This window comes from Pleurodeles waltl, chromosome 8 (assembly GCF_031143425.1).
Source record: "Pleurodeles waltl isolate 20211129_DDA chromosome 8, aPleWal1.hap1.20221129, whole genome shotgun sequence".
Taxonomy (NCBI): Eukaryota; Metazoa; Chordata; class Amphibia; order Caudata; family Salamandridae; genus Pleurodeles; species Pleurodeles waltl.
Genome location: NC_090447.1, coordinates 1,239,466,134 through 1,239,489,372, shown reverse-complemented (window position 1 = coordinate 1,239,489,372; position 23,239 = coordinate 1,239,466,134). Strand labels below are relative to the sequence as shown.

At 42.1% G+C, this 23,239-nt stretch overlaps 1 protein-coding gene across 4 annotated transcripts in view; it reads left to right on the top strand.

The window, feature by feature from the left end:
- The window catches only part of NBEA (neurobeachin), a 1,608,295-nt gene that overhangs the window by 916,998 nt on the left and 668,058 nt on the right, over positions 1–23,239 (top strand). The window lies entirely within an intron of this gene.

Sequence of the window (23,239 nt, the reverse complement as noted above, 5' to 3'; positions counted from 1 at the left end):
CTATCGATGGATAATGACAGTTATGCTCATGATAAAATCTGCTACAGGCTATTAGAAAATGTTGCCCTTTAAGGATAATATGCTGTAAAATAAATCCCATTCTCATGAGAATCTGGTATTGAAAAATAAATGTGTGGCTCCCAGCACCGGCTGTAATATAATTTAATTACAAGTTAGGAACAGAAGCCAATGAGCTTGAGTACAATGAATCAACATTTACCCTCCGCTTCTAGGGTGGTAAACATAAGAATTCCGCCCGGCACTGTCTCGTTCACTCGGTGGTGTGGTCATGTGTATGCTTGACAGCTAGAGCTGGTTTCGTGCATGCCAGCACTGAGGTGCCCCTGTGACTGCCAATCGGTAACCGTGATCAGGAAGAGCCATGCTTGAACTTTTCTTACAAGGTTCCCCTCTATTCCACAAATCAGTGCAGGTTACTTCTCCTCAGTTTATTATGTGTGACTGAAAAGTCACGTTCTTAAAATATTTAATAATAATTACCTGCCTAATTGCTTAGCTGTATCTAAGACTATGGACAATTTAGAGCAACTGTGGTGTGAATTAAAGATTGTAAGGGGTTAACTATTATTGTTAGGCATAATCACTATAGCCATGATCAGCTACCTAGCCATGTTGTAACCTTGATACCTCCCTGCTCTACAACAGTAAGCAAACAACTTGGGCAGGCCTCACCACACAAACAAATGAACACAAAGACAAGAAAGAGGCATGCTTTAATGACCTGTTGACTAGAGACAGCTGGAAACCTAGCAGAAGATGCTACAGAAGAGTTTGCTGATTCAGTGTCTCCACAAACATTTTCCTGCACCAGCATGTTTGCAACAGCCCTCAAGGGTTCATTTATTTGGTTTCTTGACCTGCCGGAGATAGAACACTTTTGTAGAACATCACCAAGCCATCCTTTTCACAAGCAGCAGTTACAAACGTTCACTAAAACCTCTGGATGATGATAATACCCAGCTCCATGGCTTCCCACTCGTCAGTGGCACCTGATAATGGCATCCTACAGGACACAGCATGCCTTATCCACGGCCCAAAGGAATATGACCATGTGGCCCCCAGTCTGGTGGAACTCCATTGGCTTCCCTTGCTGGCCCTCACCATCTTCAAAACCAGCTGCATCATTTACAAAGCTATCACAACAAGCATCCCTGCTTATCTTTCAGACAGGCTCACAATCCCTGGTAATTCTTGGCACACCTGCAGCCAGGGCAACATCAGGTTGCAAACAAGGAGTGTAAAAATGAAAAAGCAAGCCAGGCCCTTTCTATCTATGTACCCAGGACCTGGAACAACATCTGCTTATCTAGGAGAACTTCGTCAATGCTGCTGTAATTTAGGAAAACGTTAAAGACTCACCTTTTAAAAAATACATCTCAGTGCAATAACCATCTGCAACCCAGCTACTTCTCCTATCACTTTTTGACCTTATGCTTGCGTATGGCACTGTACAGTGCTCTGCAACCTTTTGGCTAGGTTTCCCCTATACAAATAACATATACACACATGCATGCAAAAAGACATGCAGCTACCTTTTGTCTATCCTTCAGTTGTGCTCCCTTGGCTTTTCAACAAAGTCTTTATGTTTGAATTACCTGTGTTTATGTTATTTTCAACTAGAGATTTAAGGCAAATTAGCATTTGTAACAATGTGCATTTGTAGAGCTCAGTATCTACCCTCAACACTACTAGAAGATAAAAGATGTTTATTATCATCACTTGTAATTTAAATTTTCCTCATTAGAAAAAATATCAACATTTATTTTGCTCAAATATAGGCAACCACTGTTAAGTTAACCTGGAAGACATTCTAAAATGCTATGTTAATTTAGGGATACTCCATTTAAGAGGCACAGTACTTAATTTATAATCTTTTGTTTAAAAGCAGCCAAGAGCAGCCCGCTTTCACAATGGAAAAAGCGAAACACTAGCACCACCATGTTTATTGCAGGATTAGAAACTAGAACTGAGACACAAGATGTTATATGTATGTATAGGGAAAACATAGCCTAAATGCAGTAGAGTGCTGTTTTGAGTCAAAGACATGCATAAAGTCAGTGAGTGATAGGATATGTAGCTGGTTTGTGGTACCTTAACACTTTGTGATGTAGTGTTCTTTACAGAGGCATATCTGAAGCTCTTTACTAAATTGGAGCAGCTTTGAGGGGGTCCTAATGGGTAGGGGATGTTCTTCTGGATCCTAGGTGCATACATGGCAAAGGGCTGTTTTATTTTTTGCAGTCTGACGGTGTCCTGGCTGCGGTTGTGCCAAGAACCACCAGAGATATAGTGAGGTTATCTGCAAAATGAATGGATTTGCAGATGATGGTTGGAAGGCTGACCAGTGGAGTCCCCTCAGGATGAGTGTGATGTGATCATACTTATTCATGCCCTGGATGAGCTATACTTTGGCACAGAGGATGTCCCTAGGGGTGCCAGTGTGAAGTCTGGGAGGCCATGGAGCAGGGCATACCACCATCCAGATACAAGAGCATGAGGCTTGAATCACAGTTCTGAAGTTGATTTCTGGAAGAAATGTTTTTTTTCCTTTAGCACAGAGAGCTGGTACTAGGCTGACTTTGTTTTATCGTAGTGTGTTTCTTGAGAGCGAGATTGGTGTCTAGCATGAATCTAACTGACTCTGTATTCAGTGAATGTTGGGTTTCGAAGCTAAGGTTCATGGTATTTAGCCAGGCTTATACTGTTACTTGTTTTCTGTTCTTCTCAAATATTAGGACTGCTGTCTTGGTTAGGTTGAGTTTCAGGTAAGTGCTGGACATCCAGGTCTGGATGAGGCAAATGCACTGTCTGGAGCAGAGGAGACTTCTTCATAGAGTTAGCTATCATTGTACTATGGTTTCTTCTGAGCTATGGCTACGGATTTCATACTCACAGTATTTGCTTTGTTTTCACAGCCAGGGCGCAAATGACCCACTAAATTTGATCATATTAAAATGTACTTTTATCAGTGAAATGGTGCAACAGCATCAACAGAAGAGATCTGTATACATTTATATCTGCATCCAACTCTGCATGCCAATATCTTGTTCCAAAATGTGACCACTTTCTGACATTTGTATAACATATGTCTATAACTAATGTAAAGCACCAAGCAAATATAGGATTGGCCATCCAAGTTCTGACACAAGCCACACTAGATTAGAGAAACTGTTTAAAAGGGTTTTCATTCATTTCTTAAATTGGGGGTGTTTCCCGTATACTTCAAATTGCAATGGGCAGAGACTCGTTGCTTACAGGGAGAGAGAGAGATGAGCATGCCACGGCCCACACTCTTAAACTGTGAGAGTCTGATCATAGGTTTCCTTTCAAAAGAATAACGTGGAATGAATCAAAAACAATTCTTCATGCTTTGTATAGTGATTTATGATCAATTTTCAGTACTACAAAGTGTGCCCATGTACTTTTAAGCATCCAGGCCATTTCCCATTGGGCTGTCTTGGCATTATAGTCTTTGGAGGTGCCAATAACTGCTCTTTTGCAGAATTCTGCAATACCTGGAATTATGAACATTTGATTTGAAGGTGCCAATCGTTACTGTATTGCAGCAATTTATTTACCAACCAATAGCGGCTGTACCAGTGCTTTCCCAGCATGCTACTCGCCTGAGCATTAATTTCTGGTGGTATGGCACAGTCTGATTAACCTGCTTATTCATTAACATGCAGGGACCAGAAACAACTCTTTGCCTTTTTACTTTGTCTACTGAAGGAAGTGATGGTAGTAACAACGGCGTAATTGGCATGTTAGCTACATTACTATGCATAAGTGTATCAATTTGCACGCTGTAATTAAAAAAAGACATCTTATGGTATGGGCAACAGAGTTATGCTTGATATTGACATGCCTGTTTGGTCCTATCTGACACTAAATAATCTAATTTGTTCTAATAGTTAAAGTGCCATTGCTTGGAGGCACACTGACTAGATTAAGTTAATATGCATGATCATGAACTGATCACTAAAATAGTATTTTTCGTGGGCCATTATATTGCGTACGCACAAAATCCAAACAGCCGTGTGGCTGAACCGTGTGGCTGAGCCGTGAGCGCCATTGTGATACCAACAGCATATGAATGAGAGGGGAGTTAGGTGGGCATATCTCTTTGTTTGGTGCTGCTTATATCCTTAAAATCAAATAGTACAGTTCTGGTTGCCAATATTGCATTTAGCGCTTCTCTCCAAATATTTGGATGAGTTCTGGAACAGGCACAATGTTCGTACACCGCAGCTTATCTTCCAGTCTAGGCCAAGGATGACTGCTTTAGCTTAGTGGTGTTTGCATTGTGTTTTTGCCTTCTTTAGTAGCTTTGCTATATAATTTGCAAATTGATGACTTTTAAACCTTCTTCCTCATTTTCCTATAGTATCTTTTTTATCTTTCTTGAGTTCCTTAGATCAGAATTTAACAGGCACTAATAAAATATCTTGGAGTTGGACTATCCTGGTTATGGGTCCCCTTATTTGTTGTGTCAGAACTTGAGGTAATGAACAGGGTGTGCGAAATTCATGTAATTTACTTTTGTATAGTTATGTGAAATTTCTGAAAAAAATACATGTAATTACACACAATGCGTAATCAAGCATTTGGTGGTGTATTTTAGCGCGAAATGCGTCCTTGCGTCCAATTTGGACTTGATGATGCATAGTTGTGCTTAAGAAAATTGTGTAGCAGAACAAAAGGCTTTTGCATCCTATTGTTCGTGTTGTTCCCGTGCATTTGCAGGATGTTTTTTTGTTTTACTGGGAATGGCGCATAATAATGCGTCTTAGGGTAATAGCGTCTTCAGGAATTTTATGTGATAAAAGAAACCTGAAATTGCATCAAATTACACCGGCATAAGGAACATTTTACCCAGGTTTGCTAATGGGGCTATAATGGTACTTTCTGTTGAGATACATTGGCACCATTTGAAATAGCTGCACCTTGAATTATCTGGACACTCCAGACTTCACGCGCGCTTTCTGATATGATAATATGAATTCATATTTGTGATAAATAAGGGGGTCGAGGCGCCAGATTACCAAAATGAAGCCGTGGCCAGGTACGCTCGAAGATCTGGGGTCCTCGCATGATTATCTAACCATAACACGTGTAATGCCGTTGGTGTCTCGCCACGTCCGTCGCGCGGCAGCCTTGGACTGAACTATTCTTAATAGCATCGCGTATCTGTGTCAAAACTGTTGGATTTCACATGCTCGGTGTTGTGCACTTGATATTGTGGATAACTTCCTCCTCTTTTCACTTTCCCTCCTCAGTCTTCCCCTGATATCTTGTTACTGAGTAACAGATGCTCTAATAGCGCACCTGCAAATCTCGACAACATTCCCTGTTAGCTTGTCTCATATAGTTTACCAGTGCCTGACATTCGAAACGATATGTAAATCATGCACCTGCGTTTAATAGTTTTTAAGTCTTTCTTTAAAACCTCGTACAAAAGGCAGAGCTACATTCTCATGGGCCGCCTTGGCAGCCATTTTGGTTACATTACATTCATGTTCGGTTCACAACTGGCAGAGAACGCGAGGCCCTTTGCCTGCTGGTGCCGCTGCCTTACGAAAGGAAATCCTTTGAGAGACGGGATGTCATCTGCAGTATGGCAAACTTACCAGTTCTGAAACGTGAACAAGACATAACAAGCACAGCCTGGCTGAAGAAAAGAACCCAGGAAAAGTATAGCAAGTCATCACACACAGAGGGAGAAATTGAATTCACCATCTCCCTCGTAATATTTTAAACCAAACACCCATACCATCAGAGTGCTAGAAATGTTTTACTAGAGTAGGTGATGAAGGGGGCCACCGGGGTTCCCTCCTTGGACTTGTCTTAGCATGTGTATGTTGTTTAGTAAAAATAGTAGATAAGCACATTAATGGGAGACGTCAGTGTCCACCGGGACTATCCCTTTGTCCTATCCCTCATTCCTTTCTTCAGGCACGCTGGAAGGTACCCCAGTAGTCTACACAGTGATGATATGCCTCGTGTGCTGAACAGTACAAGCATTTATTCACCCTAAAAGATCCGCTGTCCCTGGGGATCATCCTTAGACACTTGGATATTTAGGCATCTTTGCCTGTTTTTCCCAATTTACCACCTTAGTGCTGCTTTGTATTTTCTTTGCAGCTGGAGAATTGGTACTACAGCCAGTCATTGCCAGTTCCCAATCCCTAAAAGGAATTTGGTAGCCCATCTCAAACATCCGCTCAGAATGTGTGAAGATTACGATTTAGAGTTAAAGAACCTAGAATATTTTTACCTGTAGCCGAAATGGTCCAAATTGAGTAGCGAAGGATAGAGTTCAGTATTTTCTGACCTTTGCATGAAGATTCATAATACCACTTCTTATTCCCAAACCATAATTCTGCAATAACTGAGGGTCGGCAAATAACAGCCAAGGTTTTCACGTTAACCCACGTTAGTTTTCACGTTGAAGTCCAGTCCTCTGGCTTCTGTGTTTTGCTCATTAACTTTGGAATAAGTGGTACAGTGGCCTGCTCCAGTAACATATGTCGCCCTTTCTCAACACCAAATTAAGGTGTGGTCCAAGCTATTTTCATCATGTTAGTAACCACCACGACATCCCTCTTCTCTCGGACGCAAACTAGTTGGGCCACTGCTTGGTGACTGTTTTATCGCACCCCCAAAACCTTGTGCCATTCTTGCATTCTCTGACTATTAATGCCCTTTCCATTTGCTGATACTGTTGCCACCTATTTGTAGTGATCAAACATTATGAAGTTTGGAAGAATCTACATTCAAACAACTGTGTTTTTTTAGTTTGAGCTGGATGAGCACTGGGATGTCTTTGGGTCTTGAAAACAGAAGACTCTGGTACATCATCTATTCCCATATGTATTTTCTGGAACGAGAATGTGTTTTTCTTCTTTGTCTTATGTTAGAATGGTCCGCAGATAGTATCCTTACAGTGGGAATTGCTGCTGTGTTGAAGATGTATTGGTATGGAATGTATTGATATCCTCATAACTGGGATCTTTAATTTGGCATAAACCACAATGTAAGGGAAAAGATAATGACTTTTAATTTTAAAGGACATAAGGAAGCAAGGATTAAGGACACGAGGAAGCAAGGATTAATCAGGCTCTTATCTGATGGAGACAACATACTGGAACCAAGATGCCATTTCGATTTATTATTCACCCAGAACTTCATTATCCGCCTTCAGGAGCATCTGATACTAGGAGACACATGACCGAGGACTGTATCCACTTAGTGCCAATGATAACTCAGTGATGAAACGTATGTGGAACCCAAGATAGAAGATTGGTTAGTCATCCATTAGAAAAAGTGACCATTGTATTGAGTGTTACTCTCAAGGCTTCTTGAAAAGCATCATTCCCTCGACGGGCATTATTTGCATTATGTTAGAGATGGAATAGCCTTTAAATGTATTGCATTTTAGATCAAATTATGCAGGAGAAGTTATAGTCTGCCTTGGGGTAAATAAAAACATTTGTAGGGTCAAAAATACTCGGAAAGGAAATATTCAAATGATTAATAATTGCAATGTTTACAAGACAATAGAATGCATAATTAATTATGTGTGTGTACATATATATGTATATATACATATATATATATATATATAGGAAAACCGTCTTACCTTTGACTGAATATTAAAAATGGTTAATTTACATATTTAAGGTGTGCCGAGTGCACTACAGTGTCGGCAGTATCCATATACATGGTTAACTACATTGCATGGTGAAGTATAATTACTGCTCTTAACCAAAAGGTGAGGATTTTAAAGATGCAATACATCAATCACCAGTGGCTGTGATTAATTCAAGCATTCCAGCCATCACTTTTTGCATACAAGTTACTCTAAGGGGAGTTCCCCATTACAGAGACGATCAGCTTTAACACAGCCGTTTAATTCAGACAGGTTTATACCCAGACAGCATTTAATCCTATTTCTGACTCAAGGATGTGACATCATTTGCATATCCATTAGTTTACGTTTAGAAGCCTAAGGTTCCTATCCAAGTGCAGAGAAAAAAACTGTTATTTTACTAGTCCCTGCATCTCTCTGTCACCAACAGCAAGAGTTCTACAATGTGTATTGTGACATCACTCACTGATGGTCGTCTGAGGCCCCTAAAAAGACCGATATGACAGCCGTATGTCACTCTCGCTGCATTTTGTGTATTGTATGAGTGTTCAAAGCTAATGGGACCACTTTTGTTTCAACATGAGTGAAGAATGAGGAGAAATCTTGTTAAATGGTTTAAGACAATGTGTGGTTTTTCAAAGTTGAAATCTTTGCTCACATACACTGTTTTCTATGAGCATTTTAATCCACAACGATTCCATCAGCAGACGTATGTAGTGTGTTGCACAGACCAAAGCTTTAGTTTTTTTTTGTATTTTTTTTGCCAGAATGATAATTGTTCTTTGGAAATCACTCCATAAAGCCTAGTTGCAGTTTTGTGTAGTCACATGTTGAAATGAAACGTGGACTCACTCTGTGTTCAATAACATGAGAATATAGAAGTTGGGGCAAATGTGGAACAGCGGACTATTCTAAGCTGCCCCATGCCTGACTTTGCTCAACATACCCACCCTCAAAATGTCTCTAATTTCCATGACGTCCCGTCACCTTTAGTGTTTCTTGGTTGATGTGGTCTGAGAACGTCTTTATGGCCCTCTTGCTTTAAGCGTGATTTTTTTTAAACATCTACACTCTTCTGTGTATATGACAAACATAATGAAAAAAACATTTCCCAACAGTTTTGGGTCATTGTTTTGTGCTTCTGGATGTTCCGGATAAAACCTCAAATGGTTGATAGGTATCTCAGGTCTTGTATTTTTTTTCATTGTATTTTTGGTTTTGTATCTAGCCTGGACCCAGCTAAAATGGAATGAGGCTGCACTGTACAGTAGGTAGGATTAAATCTCAAGGAAGCTACATTGTGCAAATACAGCCTGATAGAGAACAGTGAAAAGAAAGCATCAAAGACTGTGCAAACTACTAGCATTAAGTGCATATTTTTTTGTTATGGTGTAAAACTGTATATTTGTGAAAGCTGTTGGGCCCTTGCCAATATAATAAAATTACTGGCTAAAATCAAACATATTGTTTTGGTCTCCAAAATAACACATTCTGTGGCACTAAAGGGAAATACTTTGTGTGCAGATGTGCTTCTTGTAAAGGAGAATGCAGAATGCCATCACCCAAAGTTAAGCTGGTCAGCTGCTGAAGTGGGCTGACCCACTGCCCCATGCTATATTGGGCAGAAATAAAATGTGAACGACACAAGAAAAGACTTGTGGATGAAGAGATCTGGCTGAAAGCACCTCTGAGTGATATGTGATATATATACACATACACACACACACTCACATGCATACATATATATAAATCTAAAGGGCTTGACTAATGCCATAACTAAAAAGAAAGTAAAAGCATATGTTTAGCAAATTTTCTGCATGGTCACTGTAGATGTTTTGGCCATATTCTCGGCCCTGTTTTGCTTGTAATAGGACTCGGTGCACTTTGACACTGCTATTCCGTGCATTGATGGGGCCCTAAAATGGTTCTTGTAAAAATAAGTTTCATCCAGTTGATGTTTTTTACTTTCAAGTAAGCCCGTAATAATAGGTCAGCCCTGAAGAGTACTTTGTAAGTCAATAAGGCATAGCACCCATTATGGGACACTAACTACAACTCTAGAACTGGATTGCACATCTTGGCTGGAAGACTTAATGATCCTGGCTTAGAAGACAAGGTACTGCCTCTGAGCCCAGGAAGGAGAGAGTGGTGTTAACTGTTGACTGCTGAACAGGGATTGCCTATCTGGGAGTGAACAGGAGGTGTCCCAGGCCTGGCCAAGCTTAGGTATTGCTTCTACAACTCTCACATTCTGGCTTTCCTCCCATTTGTCAGAACAGCACATCCTGATTGGATCACATCATTGAAGTCCTCTTTGTGCTCGAGTTCATGGTAGCGGTCTTATCACCCGTTTAGTAAATTTTATTCCAGACACTTTTCTCTTAAATGGTGATATACAGGGAATTGACGAATAGTATCTCAGTATCAAGACCAATGAAAACATCAGAGGACACGACTGTTACCCAGGGTTCCCTTTCTAATAACTCAATTATTGTGCATTCCTTGGTGCTGGTTCCATCTCGTGCATTTGTCGAGAATTTAATTAAACACCTCGAGAAAAGCAAGCGCCTTATTTGTAGCCATCGGTCAGGGGAGCGGGAGGGAAAGAGAAATGATGCAATATGTGTCCGAGGTCCAAAGCCCTTGCAGCAGCTGAGCTACTGACTGTTATTCAATGCTACATTAACTTTCCCATTAATGCTTCCCTTGTAAAATATAAAGCACCTTAAGCATTATGAAGTTGCTGTCTGCGAGCTGCTGCTTGATTTAGCTTCAGTTTCCAAATGTAACAACCTGCAAGAAGCAGCTTCATAACCCCCTATAGTTTCCATTGTTTCATGTCGTCCTTTTGTAAATTGGAATGTGGGACAGTAGATTTATAGGTGGCTTTTGAAATGCAGAATACATCGAACTGTGCTTAAACCACAGCATAATGTGTCATAATTGGGGTGTTTCACAGGGTTGAAAGCTCGATCATTGCCTGGTATTGCGTTGAACATGCAGGGAAAGATTTTGCATTCCCTTTCAATTTGGAGCCAAAATAGGTACAATATTAGGAGATTGCAATTAAAAAAGAGGACCTGCTCATTTTATGTGTATTTTCCCTCGTCATTGTGAGATCTTTCATTCGTAATTGCTAACAAACCGGACTTTTTTGCAGTTCTGTGCTTTCAGAGATCAAATCAGTCCAGATATTTTCCTTTTGCATCAAATAACATTATTCATGCAAGCCCGATTTGATTTCTCCACACACTGGGTATAATTTGCATACAGCAACACACAACTTCAATCTGAAGCCAGAGCTCCAATGTCTTTTATTAGGTGGAAAATGTAGGTTCTGTCACTGGTTACAAAAACTATACCAGGCCCCGAATTTAATTCTAGTATAAATAGTTCCTGGTAGCAAGAAGGGCTAGGGACCCGTCGCTGCTGCTTTTGTCACCGACGAGTAAAGAAAATAAAATGAATTCACCAGAGTTTGTGAAATACATTTCTAGCCCTTATGGTCTATATGGCTGATGACAAATGTTCTCTCACCGAGGCTACATCAGAAAATCAATAATTTCAAAATTGAAACAGTATAGGCTAGTATTGATCCACGTGGCTAAATCAAAATGAAGGGCTTTGTAACAGCTTTCTTCCAGACAGCCCGCTAGCCAGTAATGGTAAACTATCAGTTGTGGCCCTCTGCTGATAAATCAGCTTGAAAATTGAATGTCACTTTTTTTCCTCACTTAAGTCGTGATTTTCTTCTGCCCTTTCACCTCCTCTGACCTGATAGACTGGTTTATAACGCACAGTTAAAGCCAATCTTCTTCCCCATCAAAGCAGTTGTCAAAAACTGGGGTTTGGATCACTTTCTGGCTCACTCTGGAAGCCAAAGTGACAATCTTATAGTTGTTTTTCACCATTTATCGGTACTGCTCACCTGGCAACCAAAAGGTTAATTGGGCAACCTTAGCCTGTCGAAGATGCCTGTGTGGATTATCTGCCTGGCCATTTGCCATTATTCACAGTGTAATTTGTTTTTAATGATAAGGAATTTAGATTAGTGAAGTAATGGGAAATAATTACTTTTTTGTATTTTTGTAGCCCCTTTTTAGGCTGTATAGATTTGACCATAGATGTTTGTTTATCCTAATCACGCAGATGCGCCCCTTCTTTTCCACATATCTAAAGCACAGTATTGACATTAACCGAGTAACCTTGCATCAGGCCGAAAATTGGCTTCTAAGCAACTGATTGCAGGAGAGAGAAAGCTGCGCGAAGTCAGGCTAACGCGGCCACCGCTCCGTGACAGCTGACAGAGTGCCATACCTCTGCCCCTGCACAGCAGACCTGAAGTTTGGTTGAGTGGGTATTGATTGTGAAGTTTTGTGTTGTATAATTACTTTTAGCGGCAGAAAAATCTGGTGCGCGTATTGATCTGGAGAGAAGCCTCTGAGTAGCCGTTTCCCTTGGCTAGCAGTGAGTGTCATCTTTCAGTGATGATAAATGGCAGCGGTCTGGCTCCGCATAATTACTTTGTGGTGAAATGAACCTCCTGTATGGCTCCATTCTCCCCTCGTGTCAAGGCCGTACCATCATCATTTTGATCTGAGAGCTATGATTTACTGAGCTAATCATCCTCTTAATGGAGCAGGATCTTATTATGAGCACTGGTCTCTTCCTCCTACGCCCTACGTACCTCTTTATTTTCGTTTTTGCAGTTTCAGCCACTTCTCTTGCATGCTGTTTCACTTTTGGCAGAAGGCGCCGGTTTAACGTGTATAATATGTATCCTAGGCCTCCGATATCCCAGCGCACACAGCCTCTTCACCAGGCTACCATTTTGTGGCAGTGTTTGTGTAGAACGTTTGAAGACTGAAACTCGACTGATTTCAGTTTCATTTTATTGGTATTGTTTCTCTAGGTGCTGTTCCCAGAGATGGTCCTTGTCCTTGATTGACTTTTAGATGAAGAAGAAAAACCTCTTGCAATAGTCTAGAGCAGGAGTCTTCAAACTGTTGTTGTTGAATATTTGTATTCGTTTTTTACGACAAAAACATAAACAACAATGCAGGGGTCATCAGATGACATTCCATCAGAACCTTGTGTCATTTCAGCGAAACAGCATTCTCCCAAAACAATTGCTTTGTAAATCGACAGTAGTGGGAGCAGCATTTCAAGTAGTGGGATATCAACATTACATACAATGTTAATGACAGAGTAATTTGTACAGTACAGCGGCATTGTCTTCCACGGTATCTAAGCCATAAAAATCAATCCAGCTTCCTCAATTTTTTGCGAAATTTGCGAGGGCAACCTTTACTTTTATAAGTAACACTTTCTACCACCATAAATAAGTCCATGCCCTTCCATCACTCCCCCAGATTGGGAACCTCAGGTGAACCCATCACCTAGTAAGGTCATGATTAGCGACCACCAGACCCATGTTACACAGTAGTAGTTTCATTCTTGGTATGTCCACATCGGTGGGTGCTCCAAGCAGTACATATTTGGTATAATTGAGGAGTTGTAGTCCTAGGATGGCACCGAGCTCCGAGAGCATGCTGAGCCAATAGACTTGTAAATTTGGGCAGTTCCAGATCATGTGGATGAAATCAGCCTGTTCGTGTCCACAACGTAGGCAGCATGGGAAGGCTGCTTTCCCCATTCTGTGCAGGCGGTGCCTATCGTAGTAGATCCGGTGTAAGATTTTGAATTGTAAGAGACGTAGACTGGCCCTAATCGCCACTTCCCAGAGGAATATCAGTTCTGCCTCTCAATCTAGATTGTCGAGAGTACCAACATCTGTTTCCAATTGAGCCCATAGTGTTATGAGATTATCAGGTACATTATTCTTAATCGTTTTGTAAGTGTAGGCTATATCCTTCTCTGGTATTTTCACCATGAGGAGTCTACTTTACAAGGGTGCATACTCTGGAAGTCAGCTCGACAGGCATGTGAACATTGCAGGTATTTATAGTATTGACTGTCATGTAATTAAAATGCATTCTGTAGGTAGATGAACGGCATGAGGGATCCCCCCTCCAGGACATCTTGGACAGAACGGCATGAGGGATCCCCCTTCCAGGATATCTCCGACCTGTGAGATACCCACTTGGTCCCTGTATTTGAAGCCATTTAGCTTGGCTATTTCTTTCAGGGTTTTGCCTAACCATAGCAGAGTTTTGCAGGTTATCTTGCATTTGCACCCGGTATATGTGGTTGCCCTATCCCAGGCCTGTAACGTCACTTGAGTGTCAGGCAGCAGGTCACTCCTGTTCCATGCCACTATAAAGGTAATGTTGATAGGACCTAAGGTGAAGTTTTACTTTTTCAAGGGCGTAGGTGGGGTGGTCACCGTCTACAGAGTCCCAGTCAGTCATTAATAGCAATCAGATGGGAGGCCCAGTAGCAGGCCCTTATGTCCGGGTGGGTGAAGCCACCGTTGTAGGCATTTCATTGGAGCTTACAAAGGGCAATTCGGGGGTGGCTATCCGTCCATAACAGTGTTAGTTCACTGTCTATTTTGGTGAAAATATCATCAGGAAGTTTATACATTATGTTCTGTAGAGCATATAGGAATTTCAGAAGGGTGATCATTTTGAATAAGGCCTCTCTGCCCAGCAGCGTCAGGGGCAGATCTTTCCAACGACATACATCTGCCTGGAAGGCAGCTAAAATGGGCGTGACATTGTGCTATATACATTGTACCGGGTATGGTGTCAGATATATCCCAAAGTATTTGAATCCCTCTGTGGTTACTTTGAGTGTGTGGGGAAGGGCCGTTGGGTTGAGAGTTCCTTCGAGGAGGAACACCACAGATTTTTCCCAGTTGTTTGTGTAGCCGGAGTGGGCTTGATATTGTTCAAAGGAGCGAAGGACCTCCAGGAGTGAGTCCTCCGAATGGGAGAGGTAAAGCAGGATGTCGTCTCCGTATAAAGAGACTTTTTCTTCTGGAATTGGGGAGTCCAGGACGCGGAAGCCCTTTATCCCCAGATGAGCACGGATCATGCAAGCAAGGGGTTCCATCATCAGGGCAAAGAGGAGCTGGGAGAGGGGGCACCCATGTCGGGTTCCACGCCTAACGGGGAAATCAGACGACTGCCATCTGTTCACCTTCACCCCAGCCACTGAGTCCCAAAAAATTAAAGATACCCAATCCCTAAAGTCTGGTCCGAAACCCATTCGTGCCAGAATCTGGATCATGAAGGGCCAGTGGATGGCAACAAAAGCCTTCTTGGTGTCGAGAGAGACCAATAGATGGGTGTCCTGTCTATGGATGACTGTCATCAGCCAGTTATGAAGCCTGCACAGATTTCCCCTGGTGGAGTGTTTCGCCATGAAGCCTGATTGATCACTGTGTATCAACAAGGTGATCACTCCGAGGAGTGTGTTGGCTAAAATATTGGCTAGGACTTTGGTTTCTACATTTATCAGGGAAATCGGTTGGTAGGAGCCACAAGAGGTCAGGGGTTTGCCTGACTTAAATATGACCAGAATCATGGCTTTCTGGAGGTCCGTGGGGAGTATCTCCTCCTCCCACGCCTTAGACTAAAGCTGGAGCAGATAGGGAGCAAGTAGATCTACCTGTTTCTTAAAAAAAATCAGCAGGGAAACCATTCGGTCAAGGAGTTTTCCCAGATCAAAGGCGACTTATAGCATTCTGAACTTGGTTAATGTAATGTCTACATCCAATAAGTCGCAGTTCTCTGCAGAAAGGGTTGGGAGATCTATCTCCGCAAGATAGTTTTTGTTCTGGGTAGGGTGTGCAAGGGGATGAGCCTTGTATAGAGCTGCATAGTAAGATGCAGATGCTCTCATGATGGCCTTGTCAGTTGTGTGCAGGAAGCCCTCCCCAGCTCTCGGCGGTTCAACCAGGTCAACAGTTTTCCAGCCTTGTCACTGGCCTCATAGAGGCGATTCTGGGTGCCTAAGATTTGCACACAGACTGCGTCATTAGTCAAATCCCGATATTCCTGGCGTAGGGCTTCTAATTGGCAAGTCAGTAATGGGTTGGGTGAAGTAGTGTGTCTAGTTTCTAATGTTAGGAGTCTCCCTTCCATGGCTTCCACTGATTGGGTAGCTTTCTTCTTCTTAAATGTGACAATGTTTTGAAGTCTATCTCGTGTCACTGCCTTGTATGCTTCCCACAGCGTGGCAGGGGATTTCACTGAGCCTACGTTGGTAGTGAAGTACAGCTCAGTTTCAGTAAGCACCTCACGCATTGTGGATTTGTTGGTGAGTTCCCAAGCTTTGAGTCTCCAGGTCCAGGAAGTGTCCTGGATTTTGGCCCTAACATTACCCATAATGGGGAGTCATCCAGAGTCCCTGTGCCAAATATTCTGCCCTGTGTATCGTGGCTACCTTACCGGCTGGTTCTAGGATCTAGTTGAGTTAGGAGTAAACATTGTGTGCTTCAGAGTAGTAGGAGTAGGTGTGACTATGGGTGTGAAGACGTCTCCATAGGTCTTTGAGGCCCAGTGTGTCAGTGAAATTGGCCACGGGCATGTTGCTGGGCTGGTGCAGTGACGCACGCATTCTATCTATGTCGGGGGACATCATGTCATTAAAATCCGCTCCCACTAAATACTTAATTTCAAGTAGGATAATGATGAGGTTAGTGTGTATGGTTGAAGGTGGGGGGGGGGCATACACACTAATCAAGGTCACTGTTGTCCTGAGCCATGTTCCCTTAACTACTGCATAGGTTCCTAATGGATCTAGCCAATGTTGCTGTACATGGAATGGCGGGGACTTCCTAATTAATTTTGCCACCCCCAGGACCCATTTGTGAAGCCGGCATGTGCCAGTACAGAGTATGTCCATCTACCCAAGAAGGGACAGTGTGTCCCCTTGAGATGGGTCTCTTGTGAAAGGACCTCACCGGGTTTAAAGCGTTTAAGGTATGATGTGGCCAGTCCCTGTTTGATCTTGCTTCCCATCCTGGTTATGTTCCATCTAAGGACTGAATGCTGCTGCAGTTCCCCGTCAGTAGAGCGTGCCATGTCTGGTAGGTAATGTCTGTCTACTCCCCCAACAACATGTGTGAACTAAGCCGTTTCTGTAATTGTCTCGTGTGATGTCCCACAATATTGTTTCAGCAAAACCATCATGTTTGTGTAACTGTAACCTCCCTTCACTCCATTCCCCATCTTTTTATCATGCAAAACCCCCAAACATTTAAGGCATACACGAAACAGGCCCATCACAGGGGATCTGTCGCCCTCCCCATCCCAACGTCTTAAAACAAACTTTAAATTACGATGACAAAATGGAGAGGAGGTGGAGGGATGGGACCTGGGAAGAGAGGAAGAGGGGAAAAGCCAGGGAAGGGAGAAGAGGCGGGGAGAAACAGGGATGAAAGGGGTGGAGAAAAGGGGGACCTTTTACCAGTTATTTCCACCCACATCTGATTCCCAGTGTCTATCATTTCGCAAGTCTGTGTTCGAATAAGGGGTTCCCCATCTTGTGGAGGCCGTTTTATGGATTCAACGTCATGGTCCCCATGGATCCATCCTGGGCCTGGTGCCAGTCAAGTGAGGTGTTGAGTGACCCATTTCACATATGAGGCCAGGCCGGGTCTGGGATAATTCCTCCAGCCAGGTCCAGGCTTCGTCAGGGGAATGGAAAAAGTTTGCATTCCCTTGGTAGAGCATTTAAAGTTTGGCTGGAAAAGCAGCATGTATTGGAGGTGTAGGGCGCAGAGCTGAGTCTCTGCTTCCCAAACAATATAGTACTGCAAAAATCAAGGCAAAACAAAATAAGCATTGACAAGTCCAAAGATCTGGCGGCCAGTGCTTGACCCTTGGCGTTGACCAGGCTGGTTTATTGTGTAATTTTGTGTTAGTCCAGACATCCTTGGTGTGGTTTCCTCTGAATTGTTGCCTTCTGACCTCCTGTTTTGCGGACTTCGTTTTTGTTGGCTTTAGGATTCTGGGCACTTTACCTCTGCTGACCAGTGCTAAAGTGCATGTGCTCTTTCCCTAAAGCCTGGTAGCATTGGCTTATCCACAGTTGGCATATTTAATTTACCTATAAGTCCCTAGTAAAGTGCACTGCCTATGCCCAGGGCTTGTAAACCAAATGCTACTAGTCGGCCTGCAGCACTGATTGTGCTACCCACTTCAGTAGTCCATTAACAAATGGCTCAAGCCTGCCATTGCAGACCCTGTGTGTGCACTTCTAAACTGCCATGTCGACCCTGAAAATTAAACCCACTTGCCAGGCCGAAACATTCCTTTTCAATACATAAATGTCTCCCCTAGGGTAGGCCCTGGACAGTCCAGAGTGCAGGATGGCAGTGTATTAAAACAGGTGGACATGTACATTTCCACCAGGAAGTGAAAAACACCAGGTAGTGAAAAACTCTTAAATTTGTTTTTCTCTACTGCAAGGCCTATTTCTCCCATCAGTTAACATTGGGTATGCCTTATTACATTTTATAAGTGTAATTTCCAATTGGGACTAGATACATATTTTGAGTTTGGTGGCTCTAGACTCACAATTTTAAATCACAACTTATGGTAAAGTTGGATTTTAAGTTGCAAGTCTATTGGCATTTGCCTACTTAACCATTCTGTGCCTCAGCCTGCCGCTGAATATACTGCTGGGTAGGCGACAGCTGTGTTTTTTTTCTTTCTCTGTAGACACACACACAGAAAGGAAGCATAGATGTGCCTAATGGGCCATTCACTTCCTGATGGGCCATTAAAATCTTGATGAGTCATCCAGTGCAGGATGGGAGGGAGGAGCTGACACACCTGAATAGGCTGGGTCCTGAGCACTCACAAAGGGCTTCATAACTCCCTGTTGTGTGTCTGGAGTAAGGGAGGGAAGGGCAAGGAATTTGTGCACTTCAAATGCTTCTCTTGAAGTCTCCCCCACTTCAAAGGCACAACTAGGCATAAGTACTAGACCACAAACACCACCAAATCAGTACCCTGTGACTTCAAGGGCTTGCTGACTTGCCTCCTGTTCTGATGTCTCAAGGACATCAAAGACTTTACTCACCTCTGCTACAGCTCATGGACTCTGGCTGGTGCCAATCCAGTCCTGGGACCTTGGAAGTGGGTTCTGCAGTTGTGTTTTGAGAAAATCCATGCATCGCTGTCACTACGATGAGCGGAACTGCTGCATCTCTCCTCGACGCATCGCCACTGAGGACAAGGACTTTCCATCGCTGACTGCACTGCTCAGGATCGACTCATCACCATCTGCCCGGTGCATCACCTTCACATCGCTGGCTGCAAAGCTCAATGATGACGCATCCCCTAACTTTGCTGATCAGAATTGACGCATCGCCTTTACACTGTCTTATCTGCTCCCTGCATTGGATCTTTGACATCAACGCAACTCTCCAAACATAGTGCTGTTTCAGCAGGACAAGGTTGGTCCCTGTAGCCGACCCGCACTCCATTGTGGTCGGCTGAATGTTTGATTTACCCCTGTGTAGCACGACTAGATAGTCCCGGTTGGCACTTTAAGCACTACAGTTGCAGATATTCCTTAAAAAATCATAATTCAACTTCTACTTATTGGATTTCTTTTATTGTTTTTGTCTTGCTTTGTTCATTACATTAAGATCTATTGTTCTAACTTGTGGATTATTTTTATATGATATATTTTACTGTTTTAAGTGTTGCACAAATACTTTACAAATTGCTTCCTAAGTTAAGCCTGTCTACCCTGTGCCAAGTTACCAGAGGATGAGCACAGGTTAATGTATGGTGTCTGATTTATCCGGACTAGGATTGTGGTTCCTGCTTGGGCAGGGTGCACACCTCTGCCAACCAGAAACCCAATTTCTAACATTGTGCCCACTAGTCAAGTTTATTGCTCAATTTGCCAGGAGCTTTCATCGTGCCATTGGATCTATGTACTCAGAGCTTACTGTGGAGTACCTGTAGCTGGAGCAGTGCCATGGAGCCACCACTGACCGCAATGTAGCACACTTCTTCGTAATTGAGAAGTCTCTTAGTAAATTTCTTTCTTATTAGAGCATAACATTTTCAGATTTACTTGAAATCATCCTTACTGTGCAGCTGATTCTCCCCCAACGATCTTGCTTGCCCTAAAATCTGCATTTTAGCAATCATAGTTTACAATTCTGTCATTCACCTCAACTCCAAACAGTCGTTTAATTGATTTATTTTCATTTTCAGCTGTTCGTACCTATTTGTCCATTCATCCCACAATTCCTCTTTCTTATCATGTGTAACTGTACTCAAGAGCTGGCTTACATAGGCAAACACATATGTTGGCCTTTCATTTCAGAGGACATACAGTGGTGTTGTGTATCAGATTTTTTGATTGTGGACTGATGGTTTGATCCCCATTCCAAGATGTTTGTTTCGGCAGCTCGTGGTATCTACTCTAATTTTCTTTAAAATCTTGTTTCAAGCTATGTCAGCAGAGATAGGTAGAGGATACACTATTGTACAACCCATGTTAACCTGTAATTCTGTGGCTCTTCTCGATATTCTTGTAGTTAATGTCAAGAATAGAAAAGGCATTCAGCAAAATGGTAGCCATCATTAACTCGCTTTTATGTCTAAACAAAGAGCGCTTCTTTGGTACCTGCTGACACCCAAGGTGTTTGGGTTGAGGTGATGTAAAAGAACATTTCATGAATTCCTCTGTGTCGGCCATTCTTTACTGCGAGGTAAGTCTCCTATGGAACGTGAACAAAATAACAAAGATCAAACCTTATATGCAGCATCATTCAGTAGCTTAGCAAGCTTTGCAGATGGCTGAACAGGGAAACACCAGAGGTTGAAGAGAGAGGAAAAAGATGGACTAGGTGTCAGTGTTCTTGGTGGAGAGGACGCTTGTTGACCTAACCCTCTGTGACATATTATGGGACCTACAGAGGTTTTGTGTATGAAAAAATAAATATAGGCGAGGTAATGCAACCACCTGGAACTAGATTCAAACCATTGCTACATTGGTTTTTGTATTGCAAAGATCTAGTGCTAGTCAGATAGCACCATCCGTACAGTGTCACGATCCACAAAAATGATGTACAGAGAGTATCATTTATATATCATCGGGCAGCTTTGAAACGGGCGTGAATCAAACAGCCACGATTTGTTTACTTCATTTCACTAAACTGAAGGCAAGGTGCCATAATCTGAGCCACATTTATTTACATTTATATAGTGTCAGTGTACTACAAAAGAAAATCACATTCTAGAATGTATATTTTTAATATCCTTACTGTGGGCTTTGCATTTAAACTTTGGTTTATAATACACACTGTTTAATAAAATACATTTTAAATATCAGCATACTATCCGCGACAAAAACACACATATCTCAAAACATTGACAGACATATCTGCAGTCTTGGGCAAACAATGCCTAATAAACAGACTTTGCTCAAATCCACTCAAGCTTTCTGAATAGTACTAAAATAAATTAATAAATCATGTCATATGAAAACACACAAGACAAATTTGTAATATGGTTCTATATTGCCATCTCGGGTTCAGGTAATAGTTGTAAAGTAATCAACTTGTGGTTTGTAATTGTCAGCAGAACACCTCCTTGGTAATATAGGTCCATATTACACAGTTTGTGTATGTGTGCACACACACAGACCAAAGGTTAAAGTGACGTTATAGTTAGGTGAATATTTCAGTGCCAAAGTGCAACATAATGTTTGAAACTCACAAAACCACATACATTCACCAGTTATAGTTAGCAGAGTTAACTGTAACTTGGGCCCCGCCATAGGCTGCTTATGACCTTACATCACTAATTACAACTTCTACGACATCATTTAGAACATCACTAAGGGGCTATGGGTCCCATCAACATGTATCAGTGATACAATAAAGACATCACTCCACTGTCAAATATCACCGCGTGTTTATTTGTTGCTGCAAACGTTACTGCTTAGGTTGCACTCTCTCTTTACCTCTCTTTATTCTTATGTTATCTTCCTCCACTTGGCACGTCACAGCTGAGGCATGGGCCAAGACCTAAATTAAGCTATTAGATAAAGAATAAAATCAGTTGATTTTGTACTGCATATAGGTTCCTTTATGATTCCTATAACAAAGTGTTGAAATGTGCAGTTGTGACAGCTTTTATGTTTCCTGGGAATGTATCTATTGATCTGAGGAATTAGATCATCTCAACATAAGCTTAGATCCTCTCAGCACACCTCTTAGGTGAATATTGCCTTGCTAGTACCTAGATTTATTCATCCCTTTTACCCCAAAACGCCTCTTCTGTTGGATGGTCGACTTTAATTCTCTTGGGGTCCAACTCTGTTGGGTTCTGTAGCCCATTGTTTCTGGGTTGAAAATAATAATTTTGCATTCCGCAAATAGGTCAAATGCAATCTTTGCAACCAATGCTTCTAGTCTTGGAATAAAGGTCTAAAAGGTCACTGTGTAGGGGCGGTTCTGTCTGCATCACGCTCTGTTTTAGTGGTCACAATAGTTTTATATCATTACTTATCGCTTCCTACATTATGTTTCTCCTTTCACAAAATGTATTTGTTCTCTTGGATCTGCTGAGTCACGTTGACTGCTCAGACATGGTCTTGTCTTCATGATTGCCCCACAATCTGTAACCCCCTCCCCTTAAAGTATAACATTGTGTTTATGCTAACTGACATTTATACCATGTGCACATGAATAAGATCAGTCATTCTGAATCAGTTTGGAGTTTGTCTCCCATTTTTTTCTAATTGATATGCACCGCGGTTTTCAATATTGTTCCATCGGCATGTATTACAACATAAATGTAAATATCCATTTTGGCAAATTAAAGTTCAGACATGACACTGGTCCTGGCTTTGATGCCTGCTAGCCTTCCCAGGGTATTTCCATTAACCTCTGCTGATGGTCACATAACAGAGAACTGCCATACAATGTTTTCACCCATCTTTCCTTCCTTCTTCCAAACCCTAACTTCAGTTTTTTGAGGTTCGGCTGCAGAATTAATTTTCTGAGCATTAGGGTATGTTACTTTGTGTTTCTAGAGCGTACCACTACCGCGGTTGTGAAGTTCGCTTCTTAATAATTAAGAACAAAGAAAACGTCGAGATTCAATTTATGTCTTTATTCTCTGTCGCCCCAGCCATCGGTCTCTTCAACCGTTCCAACGCCCGTTTCACTCGCTTCTGGCGCGTCTCCGATAACCTCGCGCTCTCCCTGATTAACACGGAGATAGCGCGCGCTGTTCTCTTTGACACGCAACATCACACATCTCCTTTTTTTATATTTTACAAACAGAAACAGAGTAATATTTTTTGACCTTAAACAAAAATTTGTTCTATACGGAATGAACTAGATTTCCCATAACACAGTGAGAAACTAACCGCCAACTACAACTCATACAACCTTTATCCAAGTACATAGTCTTTAAAACGTTTTGGACTGACTTTCCTTCTACCACTTCTCCTTGTTCCTTCACCTCTATCATTTCCACTTTGAATGTGATTAGGAGATCTTGACAATACTCTCCTTTGGTTCATTATTTCTCTTTCGGTATCGGTACATGGTTCTGTCACCTCCTTCATCCGCACAACTCGGTTCAGATTCCAAATCCTGCCATCAGAGGTTTTTATGGC